General features: G+C 49.6%; 2 long non-coding RNA genes across 3 annotated transcripts; one reads left to right on the top strand and one right to left on the bottom strand.

Moving 5' to 3' along the window:
* Positions 1-2,348: 2,348 nt before the first annotated feature.
* Positions 2,349-9,040, bottom strand: LOC124082984 (uncharacterized). Of its 2 annotated transcripts, none has more exons than XR_006848578.2 (3): positions 6,473-8,084; positions 2,766-3,061; positions 2,349-2,627 (listed from the first exon to the last, which is right to left on the bottom strand). It is a non-coding gene; the product is annotated as an uncharacterized LOC124082984 (long non-coding RNA). The 2 variants fall into 2 exon arrangements; XR_006848580.2 differs by lacking the exon at positions 6,473-8,084 and adding an exon at positions 8,668-9,040 and having other exon boundaries at positions 2,351-2,627.
* A 7,556-nt stretch (positions 9,041-16,596) lies between these two features.
* On the top strand, positions 16,597-23,422 carry LOC131423628 (uncharacterized). The gene is made up of 2 exons (XR_009225433.1): positions 16,597-18,942; positions 23,158-23,422. It is a non-coding gene; the product is annotated as an uncharacterized LOC131423628 (long non-coding RNA).
* Positions 23,423-24,241: the final 819 nt, after the last annotated feature.

Here is a 24,241-nt window from a genome sequence, read left to right on the forward strand (position 1 = left end):
CAGTCCCCAGCCGAGCCCCCACCATCTCATCCAGGTTCTCGTCAAACCTGTCTGCGCACCTGACTTCCCGCTCTACTCCTGTTTCAGGCCCCAGACCCAGAGGTGCTGGGATTCGGTGACCTTGTGTCTCTGCTCCCAGGACCTGCATGTGGGCACTGCCAGAGCCTGAGGAGGACTGCCAAGGGCCAGGTGGCAGGTAGCATGTAGAGGAGCCCTTTCCAGGCAGGAATGCAGGGCCCAGAGGGACAGCCTGTGACAGATGGGGGAGTGTCAAGAAGCTGCTGGGCTCAGAAGAGGCAAAGGCCTGAGGAGGAGAATGCAGTGCTAGGATTGATTAGTGGCCTCACAGCGTTGTCCTCAGGGGGACCTTGTTAGAAATGCAGAGCCTCAGGCTCCGTAGCCCAAGGATACAGCAGGTGCTTAGTATGTGGGAAGCCCCAGCATCCATCCCCAGCACCTAAGGAGTACAGGGGTGGGGGGAGGAGGGGAAGGGGAGGGAGGAGCAAAGCCTGGCGTGGGGGCACTCACCTGTAATCCCAGTCACCTGGGAGGCTGAGACCCAGGATTGCAAGTTCAAAGCCGGCCTCAGCAATTTAGCAAGACTGGGGATGTAGTTCAGTGGTAGAGCCCCCTGGGGTTTAATCATCAGGAAGGAGGAGGAGGAGAAGGAGAAAAGAACAAATGACAGCATTTCAGGACCCATCCCCACTGTGACTGCAAGCTAGCAAGGCCCCCTCACTGAGGGGCTGCCCTTCCAGGAACATTAGATCCCCGGAGGGCTGAGGTGTAGCTCATGGGTGGAGTGCTTGTCTAGCGCGTCCCTAGCCCTGGGCTTGATCCTTAGCACTGAAAAAACCAAACAAACTCTAGAATCTCTAGGGAGAATCTAAAGCAATGTCTTACAGCCGGGTGTGGTGGCACATGCCCATAGTCCCAGCAACTCGGGAGGCTGAGGCCGGAGGATTACAAGTTTGAGGCCAGACTCAGCACCTTAGACCCTGTCCCAAAATAAAAGAGGGCTGGGGATGTAGTATAGCAACCCTGGATCCAATCCCAGAACTGCAAAATAACTAACTAAAGCGTTGTCTCAGTAGCAATTCTGGAGCACCTGTATTTCTGCATTCATGACTATTCAGCTGATGATCCCCGAGAGCAGCTATGTGGCCTCCATCACAAGCTCCACACCTCCTCTTCCCCAGAAGAGCACTCGGGGCCTGAAGCACAGATTGTCTGTCTGGGGCCCCTGGTGCCTGCCCTCTGCATTCCTTCCTGTCCTCTTGGGGTTTTAGGGATGGTTACTCCTTGCAGAGGCCTCTCTGGGTCCTCTCGCCTGGCACAATGTCCCTCCGCTGCTCCTTCATCACCCTGTGCTCCCTTTAGTCATACCACCAGCTTGTCTGCCCCAGACAAGGAGGCCACAGGCTTCCTGAGGACCCAGTGTCTGCAACGCCCTTGATAAGTGTTTGCAGAGTGAATGAACAACAACAACAAAAAAAAAGTTAATGAAATCAAAATAAGAACATATATGGGGCTGAAGCTGGGGCTCAGTGGCAGAGCACTTGCCTAGGATGTGTGAAGCCCTGGGTTCAGTCCTTAGCGCCACATAAAAAATGAATTAAATAAAGGCATTCTCGAGGTGGGGAGGCTGGGGTTGTGCCTAGCAAGTGTGAGGCCCTGGGTTCGATTCTCAACACCACATAAAAATTAATTAATTAATTAATTAAAGGTCTATTGACAACTAAAAACAAAAGGCATTCTGTCTCTACAACTACCAAAAAAATTATTAAAAAAATTAAAAAGAACCATTATTCACTGGCATATGCCTATGGTATCATTCCAGATAGTGCTAGGAAATAAATCCATATATAATTCAATATATATAATCCAAATATAATCCATAGGCCACATATCTCACTCACTTAAAATGCATGATTCAGCTGTGAAATGCATGATTCAGCTGTGTATGACCTACTTGGTGCACATCTGAAGTCCCAGCCACTTGGGAGGCTGAGGCAGGAGGATCCTAAGTTTGAGGCTAGCCTCAACAACTTAGTGAGACCCTGTCACAAAAATCAAAATAAAAAGGGATGCGGATGTAGCTCAGTGGTAGAGCGCCCCTGGGTTCAATCACCAGTACTGCTAAATAAATGAATAAGGAAAAATCCAAAGTGTACAATTCAGTGATTTTTTAATATCTTCAGAATTCTACAATCATTACTGCTAATTCCAGAACATTCTGTCTTTTCTTTTTTTTTTTTTTAAAGAGAGAGAGAGAGAATTTTAATAATTATTTTTTAGTTATCGGCGCACACAACATCTTTGTTTGTATGTGGTGCTGAGGATCGAACCCGGGCCGCATGCGTGCCAGGTGAGCGCGCTACCGCTTGAGCCACATCCCCAGCCCCTGTCTTCTCTTTTTATCATCGGTGTGTGTGTGAGAGAGAGAGAGAGAGAGAGAGAGAAAAGAGGGGGAGAGAGAGAGAGGAGGTGTGTATTCTGGGGATTGAACCCAGTGGTGCCTTACCATGAGCCTCATCCCCAGTCCTTCTTATCTTGAGTAGGCATCTCATCAAGTTGCCCAGGCTGGCCTTGAACTTATGATCCTCCTATCTCAGCCTCCTGAGTAGCTAGGATTACAGAAACGCACCACTGCACTCGGCTATTCCAGAGCCTTTTCATCACCCCCAAAGAAACCCCATATCCCTCAGCAGACACTGCCCAAGCTCCCCAGGCTTCCCACCCTGCGGGAGGTAACAGCAACCTACCTTCTCCATGGTCCCCCCCTCTGGGTGTTCCGTGTAGATGGAATTCTATAACATGTGGCCTTTGTATCTGGTTTTTCACTCAGCACGATGTGTTCCCGGCTCATCGCCGTGGTCGCATCTAACCACACGCCATCTGCTGCTGTTGCTGGATGATACTCCACATCTTATCCATCCACTCTCAGATCCGGGTACCACCAGCCTTGGTGACGATGCGCAGCATTTAGATTTTGCCATACCATTTTCGTGTTGCCTCTCTTCATCTCTAGGTCACTGCTTGGGCACAGCTGCGTATATCCCTGTTTTACAGATAAGTCAGCTGAGGCCAGAGTGAGCCACCGGACGTGCTGATCACAAGGTGTGAAAGGGCAGAGTTGGGGCTCACGCCTTCTCGATGCATCACCTGCCTCCCTCCCAGTCCAGTGTATGTTCCCCATCTCTCCTCCCTGACCCACTCTGGGGGACAACCCAATGCCCTATGGCCACCTGTCTTGGATACACAGAGGCGTGGGTGTGTGCTCAGGGAGGGAGGTGTCAGCCTTTATCTCATCTGGATTGTGAACCAAAGGCTTGTCCCCTTCCAGCCTCAGGGCAGGCAGGCCACTTGTGGGTCCAGGGCCTGATGAGTGAGGTGTGGACAAGGGAGGACCCCATCCAGGAGTCCCGGGCCACCCTGAGCACAGGGGCCTCTCCCACCTGGTCTTTCCTATCACCACTTCCTTCTGCTTGACCTTCTGATCATGCCCTTCCTCGGCAACCAGAAAACCATGAAGAGCCTCCTTTATGGCACTTGTCACGCAGAGACACGACCTATGGTTCCTGTATCTGTTCTTCCACACTTGAGAGCTGAGGGCACCAAGGTCCTCATCACCTTTGTGTCCCAGGAACGGACACTTCACAGGGACTCAGACCTCAGCGGTGGAATGAAGGGATCTTCCTGTGTCACTAACAGTGCCTCTCTCATACGGTGTGCCTTGTCCCCACAACACCCCTGTGGTGTGCATCTGATGTCCTTATTAAAGAAAAATCAGATATTCAGAGAGGCAGGCGCGGGGCCTCGGAGACAGAGACAGAGCTGGGATCCAGTCCAGACCCCCCTGCCTCCTGATCCGCTGCACCTCCCTGCCTAGGCCGGGAGTGTCCCCATGAGCAGTGTCCACCTTAGAATCACACCCTTAGGAGCAGATCACATAGACATCCAGTGGACAAGGGCACACAATGCTTCCTGAGCTCCACTGCCCTGTGATCCCCTCGTTAGATCCCACTTCAAGTCTCAGGAGAGAACACAGACCGAGGTGGCGCTCTGTGGCACAGCCCAGACCCCGGGCTCAAGCCCCAGCCCTGAAAGTGGAAATGGTGGGCATACGGGGAACTTCCTATCACCGGTAGGTTGTGAAACAGTGGAGCCATTCTGGGGACCAGTGTGGCACTTCCTTTACAGTCAACAGTTACCACAGGCTAGTGTTTGAATGTCCCCTCCAAATTCAAGTTGAAATTTAATTGCCATTACGGTTTGGGGAGGTGAGACCTTTAAGAGATGGTTAGGTTGTAAGGGCTCCACTCTCCTGATGGATCAAGGTCACTCTCTGGCAGGTTTGTGCCTGGAAAGTGGGCTCTTCTGAAAGGGAGTTTGGCTTGCTCAGCTCGCTCTCACACCTACCTTCTTGTTCTGTCACCATGGGACGCCCTTCTCCACCAGGTGACACAGCAAGAAGGCCCTCGCCAGATGCCAGCACCTTGACACTGAACTTCCCAGCTTGCAACACTGTGAGAAATAAGCTTATTTTCTTTACAAACCACCCAGCCTGTGATATTCTGTGATAGCAGCAGCAGACAGACTGAGATACCACATGACCTTGAACTTCTTATGAGGGGGAAGCTCCTGTCCACACAGAAACTCAGACACCCTGTGAGTGTTCGGCAGCAATGTTATGCAAAGAGTGAAAACAATACAAATGTCCATGAACCAACGTTTGGAAAAGCAAACAGGCGGTGCACACAGTGGGGTATTACTTGGGAATAACAAGGAGAGAGGCTGCCTGTGGACGAACATTGAACACATCGTGCTAATTGAAAGAAGTCAGCCACGGAGGCCACAGAGTGGAGGCCTCAGAGTATGTAAGTCCTCTTATGTGAAGATCCAGAAGAGGCTACTCTGTAGGGACAGACAGAGGCTGCCAGGGTCTGTGGGAGGGGACCAGGGACTGACTACTAATAGCTATGAAGCTTCTTTTTTGAGTGATGAGAATGTTCTGGAATTAGATCATGGGAGGGTTGAGCAAGTCAGAGGATCACTGAAAGCCACAGGATTGTACATTTTAAAAGGGTGAAGTTTATGGTATGTGAATTATATCTCAATAAAGATACTATACAAAGAACAAAAACAAATAAAAATGCAGTGGCCTTTGCTTGCTTGAGTTCCATGGAAACAGGCATTTGAAGATGAGAACCAAGTGGTCCACCTCCCACCCCACACCAGGACGGAGGGTGTGACCTGGCACAGCACCCAGAACCACGCTGGGCATGTGTGACTCCGTCGGGATCGTCCCTCAGACTTCCCTTCACGGTTGCATTTTTACCATTTGGCCTCATGTTCTGTGTGGCAAAGGACCTTGTGATCATAATGTGTTCCCTGCTGGGGTCGGGCCAGGTGCTGTGAAGCCTGTCTCAAGATGGGGAAGCAGCATCAAAGGCCGCCTTAGCAACCAAGCCCAGCTGCAGGGTGACAGAGTTAGGGTGACATTATAGGATTTGAGCAATTAGGAACAAATGAAACTTCACCCCCAGTGCAAAGCAGCTGGGGTATAAAGGAAGCTGGGATCTGGCACCCAAATCCTTGGTTTGAATCTTAGCTCTACTACTTATTAATTGGGTGAAAACTAAATAAAATCACATCAGTAAGAAACATGACACAATGCCTGGTACACAATAAGCCAACAAGTGTTATCATTAGGTAGAAAAGAAGGCTGGACCAGGGTCCCAACTCTGCCACTTCTTTACTGTGTGATCTTAAGCTAATCACATGACCTCTCTGGACCTCAGTGTTTCTCTATCTGTTAGAAGACAATCACAGGGCCAGGAGTATGCATGACTGTAATCCAAGCTACTTGGGAGGCTGAGGCAGAAGGATCATAAGTTGGATGCCAGCCTGGGCAACTTGGTCTCAAAAATAAAAAGGGCTGGAGACATAGCTCAGTCATTGAACACCTTGGGTTCAATCCCCAGTACTGAAGAGAGAAGGGGGGGAAGGAAGGGAGGAGGGAGAGGAAGGGGAGTGTGATTTTGTGCATCTAACTAACAAGATTGTCTGATGCAGCTTATCTGGTTAAGCACTTTACAAACTCAAAAGGCTCCTGTGTGCAGAGTTATCTTGGCTAATGGGGAGAGTGACTTGCAAGATTCTGGAGATAAGAGGAAGCTCTAAGTAATGCAACAGAGAAGAGAGGCCAAGGACACACTGCTCTTGCCCAAGAGAAGCCCTCCACCTTGAAGTCATTCAGCCAACAGAAGCAGAGACAAAACCACTCAGCACCCTTGGGCAAGGCAGGAGGCTCAGCCAGTGAGGCAAGATGCAGGGTTTCTTGTCCTTGTCTACAGAGGCAAAGGCGTCAAGCTGCAGGAAGGGTGCAGGACCAGGGGGTCAACTCTGCCGCTCTTCACTGTGATCTGAAGCTATCCCTTGACCTCTAGGAGCCTCAGTGTTTCTTTACCTGTCAGAAGACAATAATGTGGCCAATAATGTGTCAATGCCAATGTCCGGGTTGAAGCTGCCTCCAGGGACGGGGGCTCCTCCTCTGCCAGCAATCCTTCCATTGGTGGCTTCCCATGGCTTTGGAAAGACAATAATAGCTGACATTTATAGAGGAGGAAGGACATGCCAGGCATTTTCTGAGAACATTTCCTTATACACCTGGCTCTCCATTTCTTCTGGTTCTACACCCAACGGAGAATGAAAAATATCTGCAATCTCAAATACTAAAAAGAAAAAAAGGAAAATCTGCAGAATATTGTGTCTGATCTGAACAGGTTCAGACTTTTTCTTATTATTCCTAAACAATACAGTATATCAACTGTTACACAGCATTTACATCATCTGGTGTTATAAAAGGTGATTTAAAATCTATGGGAGGATGTGTGTAGGTTGTATGCAAATACTATGCCATGTAAGGGACATAAGCACCCAAAGCCTTTCCTATCTGAAGGGGTTTTGGAGCCATTCCCCCAAGGATATCTAGGGATGACTGCATTCTCTCCTGTGATCCTCACATTAGTCCTACAAGATAGGTTGCCTTAGATTCTCTATGTTACAAATGAGGTCCTTGAAACAGAAGTTTTGTGACTTATTCAAGGTCATCCAGCTATTAAGTAGCAGAGCCAGGCTTTGAGCCCAGGCCCTTTGGCTCCCAGGCCCACCATCCCAGCAATTTCTTTACTGTTTTTCCATCAGCAGAAGGGGTTGGTTGGTCAGAGCCTGGCCCGACAGCCAAGGAGCAGAGGAATCAGGTTTTCTAGGTCCATGATTTTCTATTAATATTAATAATAAAAGTCATAGTAATAAAAACTACTAATCTAGTGGTCCTTGTGGGTGGCATCTGTCCAGCATGACCCCTGGAGGTCCTGGGTCTCAGGCTCGCAAGCAGTTGCACAATCAGGTACCTGACTGATTATATTCCCACAGCAAACTCCGTACAAACCAGTAAACTCATGCTGTATCGTTAATGGTGTCCAAAATAGAAGTTTTTTGTTTTGTTTTTTACCCCCTATTTTCTGTAAGAAATAAGCTTGTTTTTTTTTTTTTCAGTAAAACACACTTACATACATGAAACAAATTTCCCCAAAATATTCTCTGATTTTTTGTAGTTTTTTGTTTTTCTTTTGCAGCACTGGGGATCAAACCGAGGGTCTCCTACAAGCTAGGCAAGTACTCTATCATTGAGCTACACCCTCGGCCCTATTTTATTTTGAGACAGGGTTTTTTTAAATTGCTAAGGCTGGCCTCCAACTTGCAATTCTCCTGTCTCAGCTCCCAAGTTGCTGGGATTACAGGTGTGTACCACTGGACTCAGCCTATTTCATTTTTTTTTTTTTTAAATGCTGGTCATGACATTGACACACTAGTGGAATTCCATTGACTACAGCCTTTGGTAAGCTACTGAACCTCTATAAGCCTTTGCATAACTCAAAATGTTGTTTTGAGGAGTGAGGTATGTGCAAAGTGGCACACAGAATCTCGTTCACGGTTAAGAAGTTCAAGAGCAGCATACTTTGGCACAGGCCTGTGATCCCAGTGAAGTGACTTGGGAGCCCAAGGCAGCAACTTAGCAAGACTGTTCTAAAATAAATAAATAAATAAATAAATAAATAAATAAATAAATAAATAAATAAATAAATAAATAAATAAATAATAAAAAAGGACTGGGAATGTAGCTCAGTGGCAGAATGGCCCTGGGTTTAATCCCTGCTAATAAATAAATTAATTTTTGGTTTATTAATCTCTAATAGTGTCCTAAAATAATCTGGGGCTGGGGAGGTAGCTCGGTGGAGGAGTTCCCATTACAGACGGCCTGGATTCAATCCCCAGCATCACAAAAACAAAGCAAATCCCCTACATCATTTATACCGACATCTATTTCCCCTGGCTCTAGCGCACGGCCACCACCCATCGCCCCATTTGTTTTAATGGGCTCCCTAGGTTCTCAATTTGGGCAGAAAAGATTTATCAATAAAAATCTCCCTTCCACTCCTGCCCTGCCCACCCCTTCCCGGGGGAATTTGCGCTGCCCTAGAAGTAATCAACGGAAGTGTTTTGCTTCTTGTTCCTGCAGGTTCACATTTACAGGGCGGCGCCTAAAGTTGAGGTGCAGGCGATTCAGGCCTCGGCCCCACGCACAGGAAGTCTACTCACTCGCCGCCGCAGGTACTCCTTGAACCTTTTCTGTCCGGAAGTCCTGCGCGCCCCACCTGCTGACAGGTAGATTTGATTGAGTCCGCCCACTTCCGTCCCATGAGCCAATCGAGTACGTGTATGCAAATCAATCCAGTCTCCGCCCTACCCGACAGCCAATGGTTGCTCAGGTGCAGCAGGTCCGCCCTGTCCCGTCGCGAGAGAGCGTGCGGGGGTCTGCAAAACTTCTGCCCTCGAAAAAGAACTTTGGAAGCGCAGGAGCTGGAAAAACAAGGACGGCCATAAACTGACGAATAGAGACTGATGGCCCTGGAATCATGGTGACTGAAGCTTCAAGGATTGCTAGAGGCCATTGCGCTGGACCTCGCGACTGGCACTCTCCCTCCCTCCGCAATATTCCTGCCAGGTGCCAGGTGCTAGGTGCCAGGTGCTCGCACAGACTTTGGTGAACATGGAGAAAGCACCACCTACAGACATGGCCTGGCTGGTGTGAGAGCAGGACGCGGCTTCTTCAGAAGAGCCAAAGTCTGGCTACTGGGTGTGGGGAGAGCCCCTCCGAGGTGGGTTCAAGTCCCATCTCTACCACTTGTTATCTATGTGACCTGTCAAATAAATCCTGCTTTTCCATCTGGAAAATCGGAAGAATAACATTGCTCTCCTAGTTCTAATATGAGGATCGAGGTCGACAGCCTAGTCCAACGATCACAGTGTTTCTGGAGGCTGGGGCAGAAGGATCAGAAGTTCTAGGCCACCAACCTCAGCAACTTAGCAAGATCCTATCGCAATATATATATATATATATTTTTTTAAAGAAAGGTCTGAAGATGTAGCTTGTAGCTCAATGGTTAAGGGCCCCTGAGGAAGAGGAAGAGGAAGAAGAATGTATCTAAAAAGTGGCTGGGCGGTAGAGTGCCTGGCAGGCACCCTGATGTTCAGTCCCCAGCACCCAAGAAACTGACCAGCCAACCATCTCTTTGGATCTGAATGCTGGTTTTCTCAGTTGCTCTTGGTATGACCTTGCACAAATCATGTACCCTTTGAGTCCTATGAGTCTCACTTTCTTCAATGCTAAAGTAAGAATTACACGGGCTGCCATTGGAATTCAATGAGGTAAGGGTTCTAAGGCAGCTGGGCTCAGGGCCTGGCTACGGGTGGTGGCTCTGGCTAAAACTAAGGGGCTTCCTGGAACCCAGTTTCATCATCTGTCTTCTAGATATAACCATTCCTAGCTGGGCTGTCATGAGTTTTAGATGACTTGTGACACATGTTTATAAACAGAAAAACATCACACCCATGTTAATTAGTGACATGGTGATGCAGCCAGCACAGTGGAAAAAGCATGACATTGGCCTTGGCTCTGTCTTTTTATTTATTGTGTGACCTTGGACAAGTTATTTCACCTGCTGAGAGGTCAGGTTCCTCTCCTGTAATGAACCACCTTTACAGGGCCAGTGACAGCATTGGTAAGATGGCGGGGAAGGTGCCTGCTCTGTCCAGCAGGCAACAGACTATTTATTTATTTATGCTACTGGGGACTGAACCCAGGGGCTCTCTACCACTGAGCTACATCCCCAGCCCTTTTTATTTTTTTATTTTAAGGCAGAGTCTCCCTAAGCTGCTGGGGCTGGCCTTGGACTTGTGATCTCCTGCCTTAGCCTCCTGAGTTGTGGGGTCATAGGCATGCACCACGGCATCTGACACAGCAGACTTTAATGAAGTGTTATTACTAGAAAATTTTTCTTTAATTGCCTGGATTCTTGTTTCCAGTGGAATTCCTACTAAGATTCTACTTCTACTACCACTTAGAAGATTAAATATTGAAGGAAAAAAACTTCACCCAGTGTTCATTAACTACAAATAGTCATTGAATAGCTACTTTGTGTCAGATACTTTGTCCAAGAGGTTAGCAATTTTCTTGGAAAGAAAAAAAATATTTTACAGATTATAATTTCACAATAACTCAATAATTTTTGATATCTGAGAGTAAATTATCCTCCTCATTAACTTTGTGCATGCATGTGTGTGTGTGGGCGGGGGGGGGGGGTACGGTGATTGAACCCAGAGCTTCTCAACCACCAAACTATACCCACAGGCCTTTTTTTTTGGGGGGGGGAGTACTGGGAATTGAACTCAGGGGCACTCAACCACGGAGCCATATTCTCAGCCCTATTTTGCATTTTATTTATAAACAGAGTCTCACTGAGTTGCTTAGTGCCTCACTTTTGCTGAGGCTGGCTTTAACCCATGATCCTCCTGCCTCAGCCTCCTGAGCCACTGGGATTACAGGCGTGAGCTACTGCACCCAGCTACTCTCAGCCCTTTTTATTTTATTTATTAAAAAAAAAAAACAAACAGGGCTGAGGTTGTGGCTCTGCAGTAGAGTGCTCACCTAGCACATGCGAGGCACTGGGTTCAATCCTTAGCACCACATAAAAATAAATAAAATAAAATAAAGGCATTGCTTCCAACTACAACTAAAAAATATTTTTTTAAAAAATCTTTTATTTATTGATTTGTTTAATTTTATTTTGAGACAGGGTCTCACTAAGTTGTTTAGGGCCTTGCTAAGCTGATAAGGCTGGTGTTGAACTTGTGAGCCTCCTGCCTCAACCTCCCAAGTCACTGGGATTACAGGCACACTCCACCACATCCAGTTTATTTTAATTTGAGACTAGGTCTCCCTAAATTGCCTAGGCTGACCTTGGGATCCTTTTGAGCTTGTGACCCTCCTACCCCAAACTCCTGAGTAACTTAGACTGCAGGCAAGCCACCATGCCTGATGATCAGTAATCCTCTCTTTCAGAATTTTCCCTTTCTTGCAAATAAACTTCAGGATCACTTTGTCAAGCTTACTAAAGGCATTTGGAAGATGTGGGGTGGGGGTGGGGGTAATACTAGAAATTGAACAAAATGTTGGTATCAGTAAATTTTATATAAATAGTGGCACATGCCCATAATCCCAGTAATGTGGGAGGCTATATCAGGAAGGTCACAGCAACTCAGAAGCCTGAGACAAAAGGACCACAGGTTTGAGGCCAGCCTCAGAAGCTTTTGCAAGACCCTCAATAACTTAGGGAAACCCTGTCTCAAAGTAAAAAATGAAGAGGACTGGGGATATAGCTCAGTGGTCAGTGCCCCTGACTCAGTCCCAGTCCCCAGTAAGTAAATAAAAAGGTTTCCCAAATCAATAAGAAAGCAATTTTTTTTTGAGATGCTGTAGATTGGACCCAGGGCCTTACACATCTAGGCAAGTGCTCTATCACTGAGCTATACTCCTGGCCCCTTAAAAAATCCAATTTTTAAAATGGGTTAGGGAAATGAATGAACAATTTGCAACTTTTTTTTGGGGGGGGGGGGGGGGGTACCAGGAATTGAACCTAGGAGTTCTTAACCACTGAGCCACATCACTAGCCCTCGAGTGTATTTTATTTAGAGACAGGGTCTCCTAAGTTGCTGAGTCTGGCTTTGAATTCGTGATTTTCCTGCCTCAGCCTTTGGAGCTGCTGGATCACAGGCGTGCACCACCTTGCCTGGCCTATGCATTTTCTTTGAAGGTACAAAGGCAGAGACATGGCCCCCAAGGCCTAAAATACTGACTCTCTGGCTTCTCCGGAAAAAGCTGGCCAGCTCCCAACATGGAGATATCTGGCAAAACATATAATGTATATATTATAATTTATATTTTGTTCCAAAAAGGGAACTCTGGGAGGTGGGCATTGAGGGGTGGGGCATGCTGAGGAGAGACAACACAGCTCCCTCTCCATCCTTTTATTTTGGTACCAGGGATTGAGCTCAGGGGCACTCGACCACTGAGCCACATCCTCAGCCCTATTCTGTATTTTATTTAGAGACAGGGTCTCACTGAGTTGATTAGTACCTTGCCATTCTGAGGCTGGCTTTGAACTCATGATCTTCCTGCCTCAGCCTCCCGAGCCACTGGGATTACAGGTGTGCGCCACCACACTGGCTCTCCTTTCCGTCTTTTTTATGTTTTGGATTTTTATTATGGGCCTGTATTATTTTTCAGAAATATTAGACTTAAATTTAAAATTAGCTAAGTTATGTAAAATATGATAAATAACATAATAAAATTTAAAGTTAATTCTCAATCTCATGGTCTAGGCCTTGATGGAATTAGAAAACCCACCTGCCGACTGTCACCTGCTGTCTGCACGTGCTAGAATTTACCTTGGAAATCTGGAGTCATTTATTTTTCTCAGATCACCAGGAAAATTTTCCAAACCCCAACAAAAGTCACCTTGGAATGGAGTGGCCGTCCAGGGGATAAACATTCTCAAAGTCACTTCACTCTGAAGTCATGTTCTATGGAAGGAAATGACCTCAATCTAGAAGTCCTCGGGATGGATTTCCCTCTGCATCAGAGGTATTTAGGGACTCAGGCTGAGTCACTGCTCCCCATTGGGTTTGCTCGCCCACCCCGATAAGGACGAACACCTCACTAAGGAGCAATAGCTGCCCCTGCCCCCAGTCCCTAACATGACTACCCACCAGCCTGGCCAGCCAGCCAATTCACTCCCAGAGTTCTCTAGCTGTCCCTGGAGGCCTCTGGCCTTAGACTTTTCTATACATGAGCCAAAAAATCCCTTTTGATTCCAGACATTGGGACTCCTGCTCTTGTGGTGGCAGGTAGCCGGGGACAGAGTACTGGGGTCCAGAGGGGACCACTAGTCACTGTGAGTGTCTATTGAGGGACTGTGAGGGAGTGTGGGATGCTGACCTGTCCCTCTCAATCCAGGGACATGGGCAGCAAGGGCTGCACATGACAATAATCTAGAGCACCATCTTGGACATTTAGGATCCCCTTGGGTTTCCTCCCCAGGAGGTCATCAGGGGAAGTAATCACCAGACCAAGGAGGAAGCCCAGGTCCAGAAAGAGGACCTCACTTGTCTGAAGGCACCCAGAGTGGCAGAGCTGAGACGAAACTCATGCACTCTCTCCCAGCCAGCACTCTGCTCTGCCTGCGCAGCCTGGGTACAGCTAACCTGTGCCGGGCACAGCTGTAAGCCCCGGGCATGCCTTGCTCATGTGTCCCACCCAGAACTCTGGGGAGATGACCAGGACAACTGCACCTTACAGTTGAGCAAATAGGGCACCAGGGGGCTGGGGAACCAAGCCAGGGCCACAGAGCCAGGCAGTACCCAGGCCGGACTCGGGCCCAGGGAGCTTGGCTCCTTGGCCCCATCTGGCTCCAAGTTCACCCCTCATGCTCCTGGCTGCCGCATGTCAAGGTGAACGGGAGCCGGGGCCTCTGCCTTCCCCGGCAAGTGTGGCCTCTAGAGGCCAGGCTCTGTGTGGGGGGAGGTCCTCGGCTGCTCAGCTTTCCCACCATGTCGAGGCTCTGCAGGGAGGCCTTCCTGAACAGCCTTCAGAGCTCCCCGAGAATCCTGCTAACTGGAGGAAGTGTGGCAGCAGCGGTGGTCTCAGAACTTCTGGGGGTATACCCCAAAATGTTGAAAGTAGTGTCTCAAGAGATATTTGTACCCCTGTGTATAGCAGCATCATTTACACTTAGCCAAAGGATGGAATCAACCCAGGTGCTCACTGACACCTGAAGCAATGGGCTCTGTTCCTACCACAGATAGATTATTCGACTTTAAAAAGGAAGCCAACACTGCTGGGTGCGGTGGCACACTCCTGTAATCCCAGGGGCTCAGGAGGATGAGGCAGGAGGATCGAGAGTTCAAAGCCAGCCTCAGCAACAGTGAGGCACTAAGCAACTCAGTGAGACCCTGTCTCTAAATAAAATACAAAACAGGGCTGGGGGTGTGGCTCAGTGGTCCAGTGCCCCTGAGTTCAATCCCTGGTACCAAAAAAAAAAAAAAAAAAAAAGGGAATTCTAACACTAACACTTACAATAGCAGCATGGGTGAACTTTGAGGACATTTTGCTAAGTGAAATAAGCCAGCTATAAAAAGAGGTTCACCGCATGGTTCCACACTTAGGCACCTAGAATAGTCAAAGTCACACAGATGGAGAGCAGCGTGGTGATTGCCAGGGGTTGGGCAAAGGGGAATGGGATTTATTGTTTAATGGATACTGAGTTTCAGTTTTTTCTTTCTTTTTTCTTTGGTACTGAGGATGGAACCCAGGGGTGTTCAATGACTGGGCTATATCTCCAGCCCTTTTCATTTTTTATTTTGAGATAGGGTCTTGACAGGTTGTCCAGGCTGGCCTTGAACTTGTGATCCTCCTTCCTCAGTCTCCTGAATCACTGGGATTATAAGCATGCACCACAACGCCCAGTGAATTTCAATTTTGTTAACATGAAAAAATTTCTGGAGCTAGATAGTGCTGATATTTGCACAAAACATGCAGTCACTGATGCCACAGACCAGCTGGACAGTTAGTTAAGAGAGGGGCGGGGAGGTAGCTCAGAGGTAGAGTCTTGCCTAGCAAACACAAGAGGCTCTGCGTTCCATCCCCAGTAGCGCAGGGGGAAAAAGATTCAAAGATGGTTAAGGAAGAGCTGGGCATGGTGGCACACACCCGTCATCCCACTGATTTAGGAGGCTGGGACAGGAGGGTTGCTATTTGGAGGCCAGTCTCAGTAGTTTAGTAAGACCCTATCTCAAAACAAAAACTAATAAGGGCTGGGGAAACAGGTCAGTGGTGGAGTCCCACGGGGTTCGATCTCCAGCATCAGCACCACCAAAAAGCAAAAGACGGTTAGAATGGTGAATCCTACATCATGTTTTACCACAGTTCACCAAGTTTTTCTTTAAAAGAGTGGGCTTTGGAGACAATCTCAAATCCCAACCCTGCCACTCATGAGCTGAGTGCTCTTGGTCAAGTTGCTTTTCCTTTCTGTGTCTCATTTCCTCACCTATAAAATGAGGACAATAATAGCACTACCTTGATAGAATAGTGGCATGGTTTATTTGTATTTATTTCTGCTTTATTTATTTAGTGGTACTGGGAATTGAACCCAGGGGCACCTTATCACTGAGCTACATCCCCAGCCTATTTTATTTTTTTATTTTGCTAAGTTGCTGAGGCTGGTCTTGAACTTTGGATCACTTATTGCTTTAGGGCAGGACTGGATGGGAGAAAGAAGACCATGACTCTCTCTTCTCAGATTCTCAGTCTCCTTCTCCAAGATTCACCCACTGAGAGGTCCTGGGTGATTGGGAGGGGAAGAAACAAGAGCCAGGGAACAGGGTTCTTAACCCAGGATGCCCAAGGGCTGCTCTGCAACTTCGAGCCAGTTAGTTCACCTCTCTGTGCCAGTGTCCTCATCTAGGAACGGGATAAACTCCCGCCTCTCTCATGGAGAGAAGTGGGGACCATGAGGAAGGATGGCAGGGCACCCCCACATCTCCACGGCTCTCTCCTTCCACCAAGCCAGGGTGGAGCCGTCTGTGGGCTCCTTCCCAGGCCGCTGCTTGTTGGTGAAGGACCGGAGAACGCCGTCTCCAGGGACTGCAGCTTCGTTCCCTGTGACCAGGAAGAAAGTCCTTAACAAAAGGCCGCGGGGCCTCCGGGGTGTGCGGAAGAGCCTTTGCCCTCCTTTCAGGGCGTCAGTTGGGGGTCAAGGAGCCCCAGAGCCATAAATAAAAGCAGCAAAAATGAAACCAAAAAAGTGTTTACTCTGAGATGAAAGCGCCTGGCGACGCCCTGACCCCAAGGACGGTGTAGAGACCACGTGTCTGGGAGGCTCCGGATTGTCCCAATCTGCCAGGGTAGGGACTGCGTCCCGGGCCCGGTGCGCGGGGCAGGGCGCGGGAGGCAGCAACTGAACTCCGCCCTCCGGGCCCTTCCCCAGGGCTGGCACCTGGGGACACTGAGACGGCGGGAGACACCAACGCCTGCTCCCCCTGGCTCTGGCCCCGCCCACTGGCTCCTCCCGCCCCCGCCCCTCTACCGGCCTGGGACACCTTGGCCTCCCACCCACCCCAGCCTCACCAACTCCTGAGCTGAGCTGCAAGCTCTGAAGCTCTAGTGTGGGGCTAGGAGTGCAGACTTTGGAGCCAGGCTGACAAGGTTTGAATCCCAACTTCCCAGCTGTGCGACCTTGGATAGAGTCACTAATCTCCTAGTCTCCTAGTCACCTTCTCTGTAAGATGAGTAACAGCAGCATCTGCCTCATAGAGTCTGCCTGTCACCTGGTTATATCTATTCCAGTTACGCATTCTGGGACTGGGGACACAACCACACTTGGCCAAGTGTGAGGCAGACCTGACCTAAATGAGTCATCTGACCTCTAGGAGCCCCTACTCTGCCACGTGGATCACAGAGACATTTGGGGTCTCCAGGAATTAGTGATAGAACAGAGCCAGAAGAGTCAGAGGTCCCTCTGGGGAAGGTGGGAGAAGGATTTCCAGTAGAAGTTTTTTCAAGGAGGGCAGTTCCCCCCTAGAGGGGAAACCCCGTCTGTCTCCCCAGATGTCTGGTTGGTAAACTGGACCAAGTTTAGGAACTGACGGAGAGGCTGTGTCTCTATTTGGATGGTTCAAGTTGGACTCTGTTTATTTTCCCGGGGACTCACTGAATTGCTTAGTGCCTTGCTTTTGCTGAGGCTGGCTCTGAACTTGCCATCCTCCTGCCTCACCTCCTGAGCCTCTAGATTTCAGGTGTGCACCATCATGCCCAGTGACTGTGTTCATTTGACTTAAGATCCTTCCATTTCCTCTTACGCGCAGATCAAATAGGAATCTAGCAAGCTGCAGAGGATTTCTTCTCTAGGGACACTATCATCAACCAGCCAGTATTAGACTCTCGGCATTTAAACAGGATTTTAGTAGGTTGAGATGTGTGTGTGTGTGTGTGTGTGTGTGTGTGTGTTTGTGAGAGAGAGAGAGAGAGAGAGCGCAAGCTCAGATAGGCTTGGGTCATGATCCTTCCTCTGGACGCCCCAGTGCCTCTCCACGGGTGTGCACTCAGGAAATCGGGGATCTGCTGGACCCCTGCTCTCAGTGTGGTTGGAGTCCCCTCTAGATATACATGGTCACTCTGGTTTGGACACGACTGGGACCTGGGGCACCCAACATGGCCTCTCCACATGGAAACAAGAGCACTTCTGGGAAAGAATTTTACCGGAAGGTAAAAGAGAGGCCAAACATGCAAGGCTGCTTTGAGGCCCTGGACGCCGGCCAGAAGGGAGCTTTGAGGTTAATGAGCACAGAGCGGAGCGGCCTGGGTCACCCTGGACTATCTCCACAAGCCTTAGTAATCTGTTGCTAAGTACTAAATGTTGTTTTTATTAAGTTTATAAGGACTTCTAGGCACGTGGAGTTGAGTAGATGTAACTTTTGGGGTTTAGCAAATGGTCTTTGGGAGTTTTTGCAAGACTTCTTCCTTCCTTCCTTCCCTTCTTTCTTGGTACTGAGGATTGTTCTCAGGGGCGCTCTATCAATAAACTACATCCCCAGCCCGTTTCATTTTTTACCTTGAAACAGGGTCTCTCTAAATTGCTGAGGCTGACCTCCAACTTGTGATCCTCCTGCCTCAGCCTCCCTGGTCTCTGTGATCACAGTTGTGCACCACCGCGCCAAGAGAGTGTTGTCCCTTCTAATCTGTGATGGGTGTGAAGCTGTATCTCGCTGTTTTATCACTGTGAGCCTCGTGGCTGGCTTTCCTGCCGCATCATAAGTCGGTGAGGCAGCAGCCCTGCATGGAAGACCCAGGGCCCCGGGTCTGCCTCGTTTCAAACTTCTCTTCCACCTCCCAGTGGCTGGCCGGGTCCTGAGCTCAGGCTTGACTCCTGGGGAAGGAATCTCCACCACAAGCAAACACAGCCAGAGTGGCTCAGCTAGACTCAGAAGGAAGCCGCTGGCCAAGAGGAGAGTCCCAGGGGCCTCCCAGGAGCAGCTGGAGGGAATGAGAAGAGGTGGCCATTCCCACAGAACCCTTTGGCTGCAGAGACTGGCGTCTGTGCTCATCCCAAAGCCCCGACTCTACAGAGGTCAGGGAGCCCGGCAGGACTGTCAAGGGCTGGACTGTCAAGGAGCACGTGGCAGCTGCTGTCAGAGAGTCAGACTAAACAGGCCTTCCTTGGGTATATTATTATTATTATTATTATTATTATTACTTTTTTAACTGGGGACAAGGCAGAAGCCACATCCCCTGGAACTATTCTAAACAAAGGTCTCCTCGTGGGCTGCAGTAGAACCGGCTTCCAGGTCAAGGCTTTTCTGTTGGAAGTTTCAGTTTCTGCATCTGTGAAGTGGGGTCTGTAACAGTGCCTCCCTCACAGAACCTGAACTCATCTGTGGAAATGCTTAGGATGCCACCCAGCATGCGGGAACTCTAGACAGGTAAGCTCATCTGGGCAAATGACCAGGACGGCGTCAGGATAAAGCACTCTCTTACAGGTGCTCTAATGGCGGGAGAGCTCTCGCTCCAAGGCCAGTTTAAAATCCTGTGGTTTTGAGAATCTTTAAAGTAAAAGAAAGACGCTCTTAACATCTAGTGAGGGAGGGAACTAAGTGAGGTCGCCGTCCTGGTCTCTGGAGGGGCGGGGCCACTGTGAGGAACAGGAGGGTCAGGAACAGAAGCTGAGGGATGAGCGAGTCCCTGGGTCCATCCCAAGAAAACCACAGCCACGAGTCCCCTCCCCCAGCCAACCTCACACCGACCCAGAGGTCAAGGGGCTGGGGGTGGCGGGGACAGTGCTCACTGCACCAGCAAAGGGACTTATTAAGGACAGACGGGGCTGCTGGAACAGCATGGGATGTCACGCTTCACTAAGAGATGCTCTCCTTCCCCAGGAGATAGCTGGGCAGTGGCCGCAGGCTGGCAGGTCGCTCTGCAGTGACGGACACCTGGCTCCTTCTGTTTTGTTGTTCGGCCATTCCTGGAGGACTGCCTGACACATGTATTCTGCAGCCACAGGTGGCAAACTGGTTGTCACTCTAGGCAGAGAGAAGGGAGAAGGAGAGAGGGGCATGTCATAGCCAGCCTCCAAGACCATCCCCAGTGATCCTTGATTCTAGTGTAGTCCCTTCCCATGAATAGGGATGACCTGGGTAACATGAGGATATTTTTGAAAAAAGCAGAATGTGACTTCTAAAGCTAGGACATTGATGACGTTGCACTGTCCACCTTGCTCTCGAGGATGACTGGCTCTCTGGGAAGCCAGTCACGAGGATGCTCAAGCAGTCCTGGGGGGAGACACACACGGCAAAGAGCTGAGGCCTCCAACCAACAGCCGGCATTAAGTTAATAAATGTCTACTGTTGTTCTAAGCTGCTAAGTTGGGGAGAAATTTGTTAAGTAGTAACAGTTAACTGATTCAGGTCACCACTCAGAAATTGCACTTATCAGGGCTGGGGCTGGGGCTCAGGGGTAGAGCGCTTGCCTAGCATGTGCAAGGCCCTGGGTTCGATCCTTAGCACCACATAAAAATGAATAAATAAAATTAAGGTATAAAAAACAAAAAGAAATTGCACTGATCATTTTTTATATTTATTTGTAGATGGATGCAATAGCTTTATTTTATTCATTTATTTTATGTGGTGCTGAGGTTTGAGCCCTGGGCCTCACACATGCTAATCAAGTGCTCTACCACTGAGCCACAACCCAGCCCCCTGCACTCATAATTTTTTTTTAAATTTTTTAGTTGTAGATGGACACAATATCTTTATTTTTATATGGTGCTGAGGACCAAACCCAGGGCCTCATGCATGCAAGGCAAGTGCTCTACCACTGCTATCACCCCAGCCCATGAACTCATCATTTTTATGCATGTTTATTGGCCTTGATGTAGCCACAGAGCCAAGGGTAGCTGAAGGGAGTCTGGGAAATGTAGTCCTTATTTGGGGAGCCTGTGCCCAGCTAAAACTCCTATGACTCAGATCCTTATTTAATCATATCATCAAAGTCCCTTTTGCCACATAAGATAACATATTGACCACTTTCAGGGATTAATACTGGAAATCTATACTGTCTAGCACAGTGAGGAAGCTTATATCTGAATGCCCACTGCAGCTTTATTTGTAATAGCCCCAAACAGGCCAAATGCCTTCAATGGATGAATAGTTAAACAGTGGTATATCCATACCATGGAATACTACTCAGCAATGAAAAGAAATGAACTCTGGGTGTATGTGACATGGATGGACAGCAGGAAAACTGCTGGATGAAGCAATGTGTCACTTACATGACACTCCCGGAATAGCACCATTCTGGAGATGGACAGCAGAGCAAGCGGCCAGGGGCCGGGAATGGGGGTTAGAAGGTGGCCATGGAGAGGCCCCTGGCCATGATGATGCAGTTGGGACCTTGGTTGCAAAGGTGGTCACCTGAAGCTACACAGGGGCTAACATTGCTTGGGGTCACATGCACGCACGCACAGAGACAGATGCAGGTTTGGAAAAAGTCTAAATAAGCTCTCCGAGTTGTACCAAGTCACTTTCCGGTGGGGTGTGAGATCTTACCGCGGTTATTTGCATAACCATGGTAAGGGCGGGAGGCTGGGTGCAGAGTGTCCTGGTTCCCCCTGTACTTGGTACATTGCAATTTCCTGTGTCTATAATTATATCAAAATAAAGAGTTGAATTATTATTATTTTTTTTAAGTGCTAGACTGAAGCTCAGAGACCTCGTGTCTAGATTCCAGCCCTGATTCCTTCCCCGACTTGCCGGCAAGCCCGAGGCAAACCCTTGTCTTCTCTGGGATTCCATCAGACCATCCATGAAATGGGGGTTTTGGCTCCCATCACAGGTTTCAAGTGTTTCTGCCTAACTGTGAACCCTTTGTTCAGAAAACAGCTGGAGTGCAGCTTAGTGGTGGAGCACCGGCCTAGCACGCGGGAAAATTCCCATCTCCTGCACTTAGAAAAGAAAGAGGCCTTACATTGGAGCAGGCAGTTAGCACCCCAAGGGTGACCTCAGTTGGACTTGCTGCCAGCACCCATGATCCTTTACTGGGGGCCCTTCCTAGCTGCCTGCACGGCTCCTAGCTGCTCCCCCCAGCGCAGCGAGCTCTACTGGACTGTGGGGGGCCCCCTGCCTGTCCCACCTGCCCACTCTTCCCTGGATTGTCTGGGGTCCCAGTCCCAACCAACCACTGCATTCAGATCCTCCTCCCTGGGTTATGTCACTTGAAGCTCAGTCGCAGTCCCCAAAGGCCAAGGAGATGCCAGCTGTGGCCCCAGGAGCAGTGGGTCAGTGCAGCTGAGCCGTGCGGGGGACTTGGGGGGCAGCATGGGTCCAGCCTGAGGGGAGCCTCCTGAACCAAGGCAGAGGCAGCGGCAGGACCCAAGATGACGGTTCCCATCCTCCACAGTGACCAGTCCCTCAGGGGCACTTCTCTCCGTATCTTCCCCTTTCACCCGAGACCATGTTCCTCTTTTGACCAAGAAAGTGATCCAAAAAGGACTGTGGTCACTTTCTTATCAGGCCTGTGGTAGGGGCAGTGGACACGTTAGGTCCTTCAACCCCCAGGGCCACAGGCGACTGTTCCAAGGGGGACACCCAGCTCCCCGGGGGTTGCAGTCACCAGCCAATCCCTGAGGCAGACAGAAGGAGGAGCCCCAGCCAGGGTCCCAGCCAGGCAGAGTGGTCCTCCTCCGGAGGCCGCACCAGGGGGGGCCTCAACCCCCTGGGTCTTTGTCCTTCTGGGCATCTTCAGAATTTCCTCTTGAGAGTCTTCAGCAGCATCCCACAGAGGATCTCGGGACAGGATATGTAAAAGGGCCTCACAGACCCCAAACCATAAACAATGGTCCTGCTCAGCAGCGGGTTATTGTTCTAGGGCTTCCTGAGGGCAAAGCCCTGTCCTTATTCCAGCTGTGTCCCAGAGCCTGGCACAGAGCCTGATGCATGGAGGGCACAGACACCGCCTGCGATAGATGGACCAGTGAACGGAGGGCCGGCTTCGGATACGTCACCTGTCACCTGGTGCAACCCCTCAGTATAACAGAGCATGGCTCCAGCCCTGTGATATGGCAGGGGTGGGTGGGCTCAGGGAAATCATAAATGATAAGACGGGATTTCTCATCCTCAAGAGCTGACAATGAGCCGGGCACCGGCTGCACACCTGTAACCCCAGTGGCTCAAGAGGCTGAGGCAGGAGGATCGTCAAGTTCAAAGCCAGCCTCAGCAACTTAGTGAGGCCCAAAGCAACTTAGCAAGACCCTGTCTCAAAATGAACATTAAAAAGGACTGGGATGTGGCTCAGCGGCTAAGAGCCCTGAGTTCAATCCCAGGTACCAAAAAAAAAAAATGCTGCTGGCCACTTATGGGGAGCACCCTACCCCTCACCTCCCCTCCAGGCCATGTATTCACTCCTGGGGTCCCCGCCCCCCCAAGAGGACTGTCTGCTCAGAGGGCACAGCTCCTGCTGCCTGGGGTGCTGAGCTAGGCAGTCCCACCTCTTGCTGGTCACACACTGGTGGCCCCTTCCCCTGGAACCCTACAGGGCCATAATATGCTCCTGACCCACAGAGAGCAGCAAAGGTGACGGCTGTGCATCGCGCCTGTAGGTCACCACCCGCCGTGGCGACATTGCTTATGTAATGCTCTTCCCAGGAGCAGCCCTGGCCGGCGCTGAGGAAGTGGGCAGCAGTGCGAGGCCTCTGGCCCACACCAGCAGGAACCGAGACTCTCAGTCGGACAGCAGCAGGGAGCCTGTGAGCCGAGGGGGATCCTCCCTGTTGAGCCTCAGAGGAGCCTGCCCCGGGCAGGTGGATCACTGCCCAGTGAGGCCTTAAAGCAGAGCTCCCACTCCGCTGTGTGAACACCTTTCCTGGCCCACAGAAACTGTGAGGTAATAAATGTATGTTGTTTTAAGCCACTGATTTTGTGGTGATTTGTCATGGGACAATTGATGATCTGCCAGGGTAGTTTCTAGTTTCAGGTATGGCTGGATCCAGGAGCTCCTTCCTCCTGAAGTGCCCTTTTCCCTACTCACTACCAAGTCCGTCTTCTTTGGTGGAGTAGGCCTGGGGTCCAGACACTGGCCTCTGGCTCCAGGGCTTGACACATGACCCGGGATTCAGCCAATCAGAACTTTCATTCATTTAGCTCTCAGTGATAGCTTCAGGCACCAGTGTGTAGCCTAAGCTGGCACACACAGGGTGAACGCTGGACTTTCCCTGAGTATGTACAAGGGCCTCACAGACCACAAACCATAAACAATGGTCCTGCTCAGCAGCGAGTTATTGTTCTAGGGCTTCTTGAGGGCAAAGCCCTGTCCTTATTCCAGCTGTGTCCCAGAGCTAAACTAATAGAATATACCATAGCTCTGGGGGTCATTTGTGTCCCTGTGCAGAGAGGACCCGTATTACAGTGGAAGGAAACTGAGAGGAGGTACCGAGGGAGGCAAGCCCTCTCGATATTGCTCACTTGAGCACCTGGATCCAGCCATAACTGAAACTAAAAACCTACCCCTGGATATTGCCCATATATGAGTCAATAAATTCCATTGTTCCTTTAAGCCTATTGAGTCAAGTTCCTGTCCTTGCAAAAGAGCGAGTTCTGATTAATGCACTCATCTCCGCTGTCTCTCACCCAGCATTTGCTTTTACCCTCTCCCATTTTTTCTTCTGTCTTATTATTTTTTTATTTTTACTAGTAGTTTTGGCAGGGCATGGCAGCACACGTGGGTAATCCC

Source organism: Marmota monax, unplaced genomic scaffold (assembly GCF_021218885.2).
Source record: "Marmota monax isolate L192 unplaced genomic scaffold, Marmota_monax_Labrador192_F-V1.1 WCK01_AAM20220418_F8-fsc00051, whole genome shotgun sequence".
Taxonomy (NCBI): Eukaryota; Metazoa; Chordata; class Mammalia; order Rodentia; family Sciuridae; genus Marmota; species Marmota monax.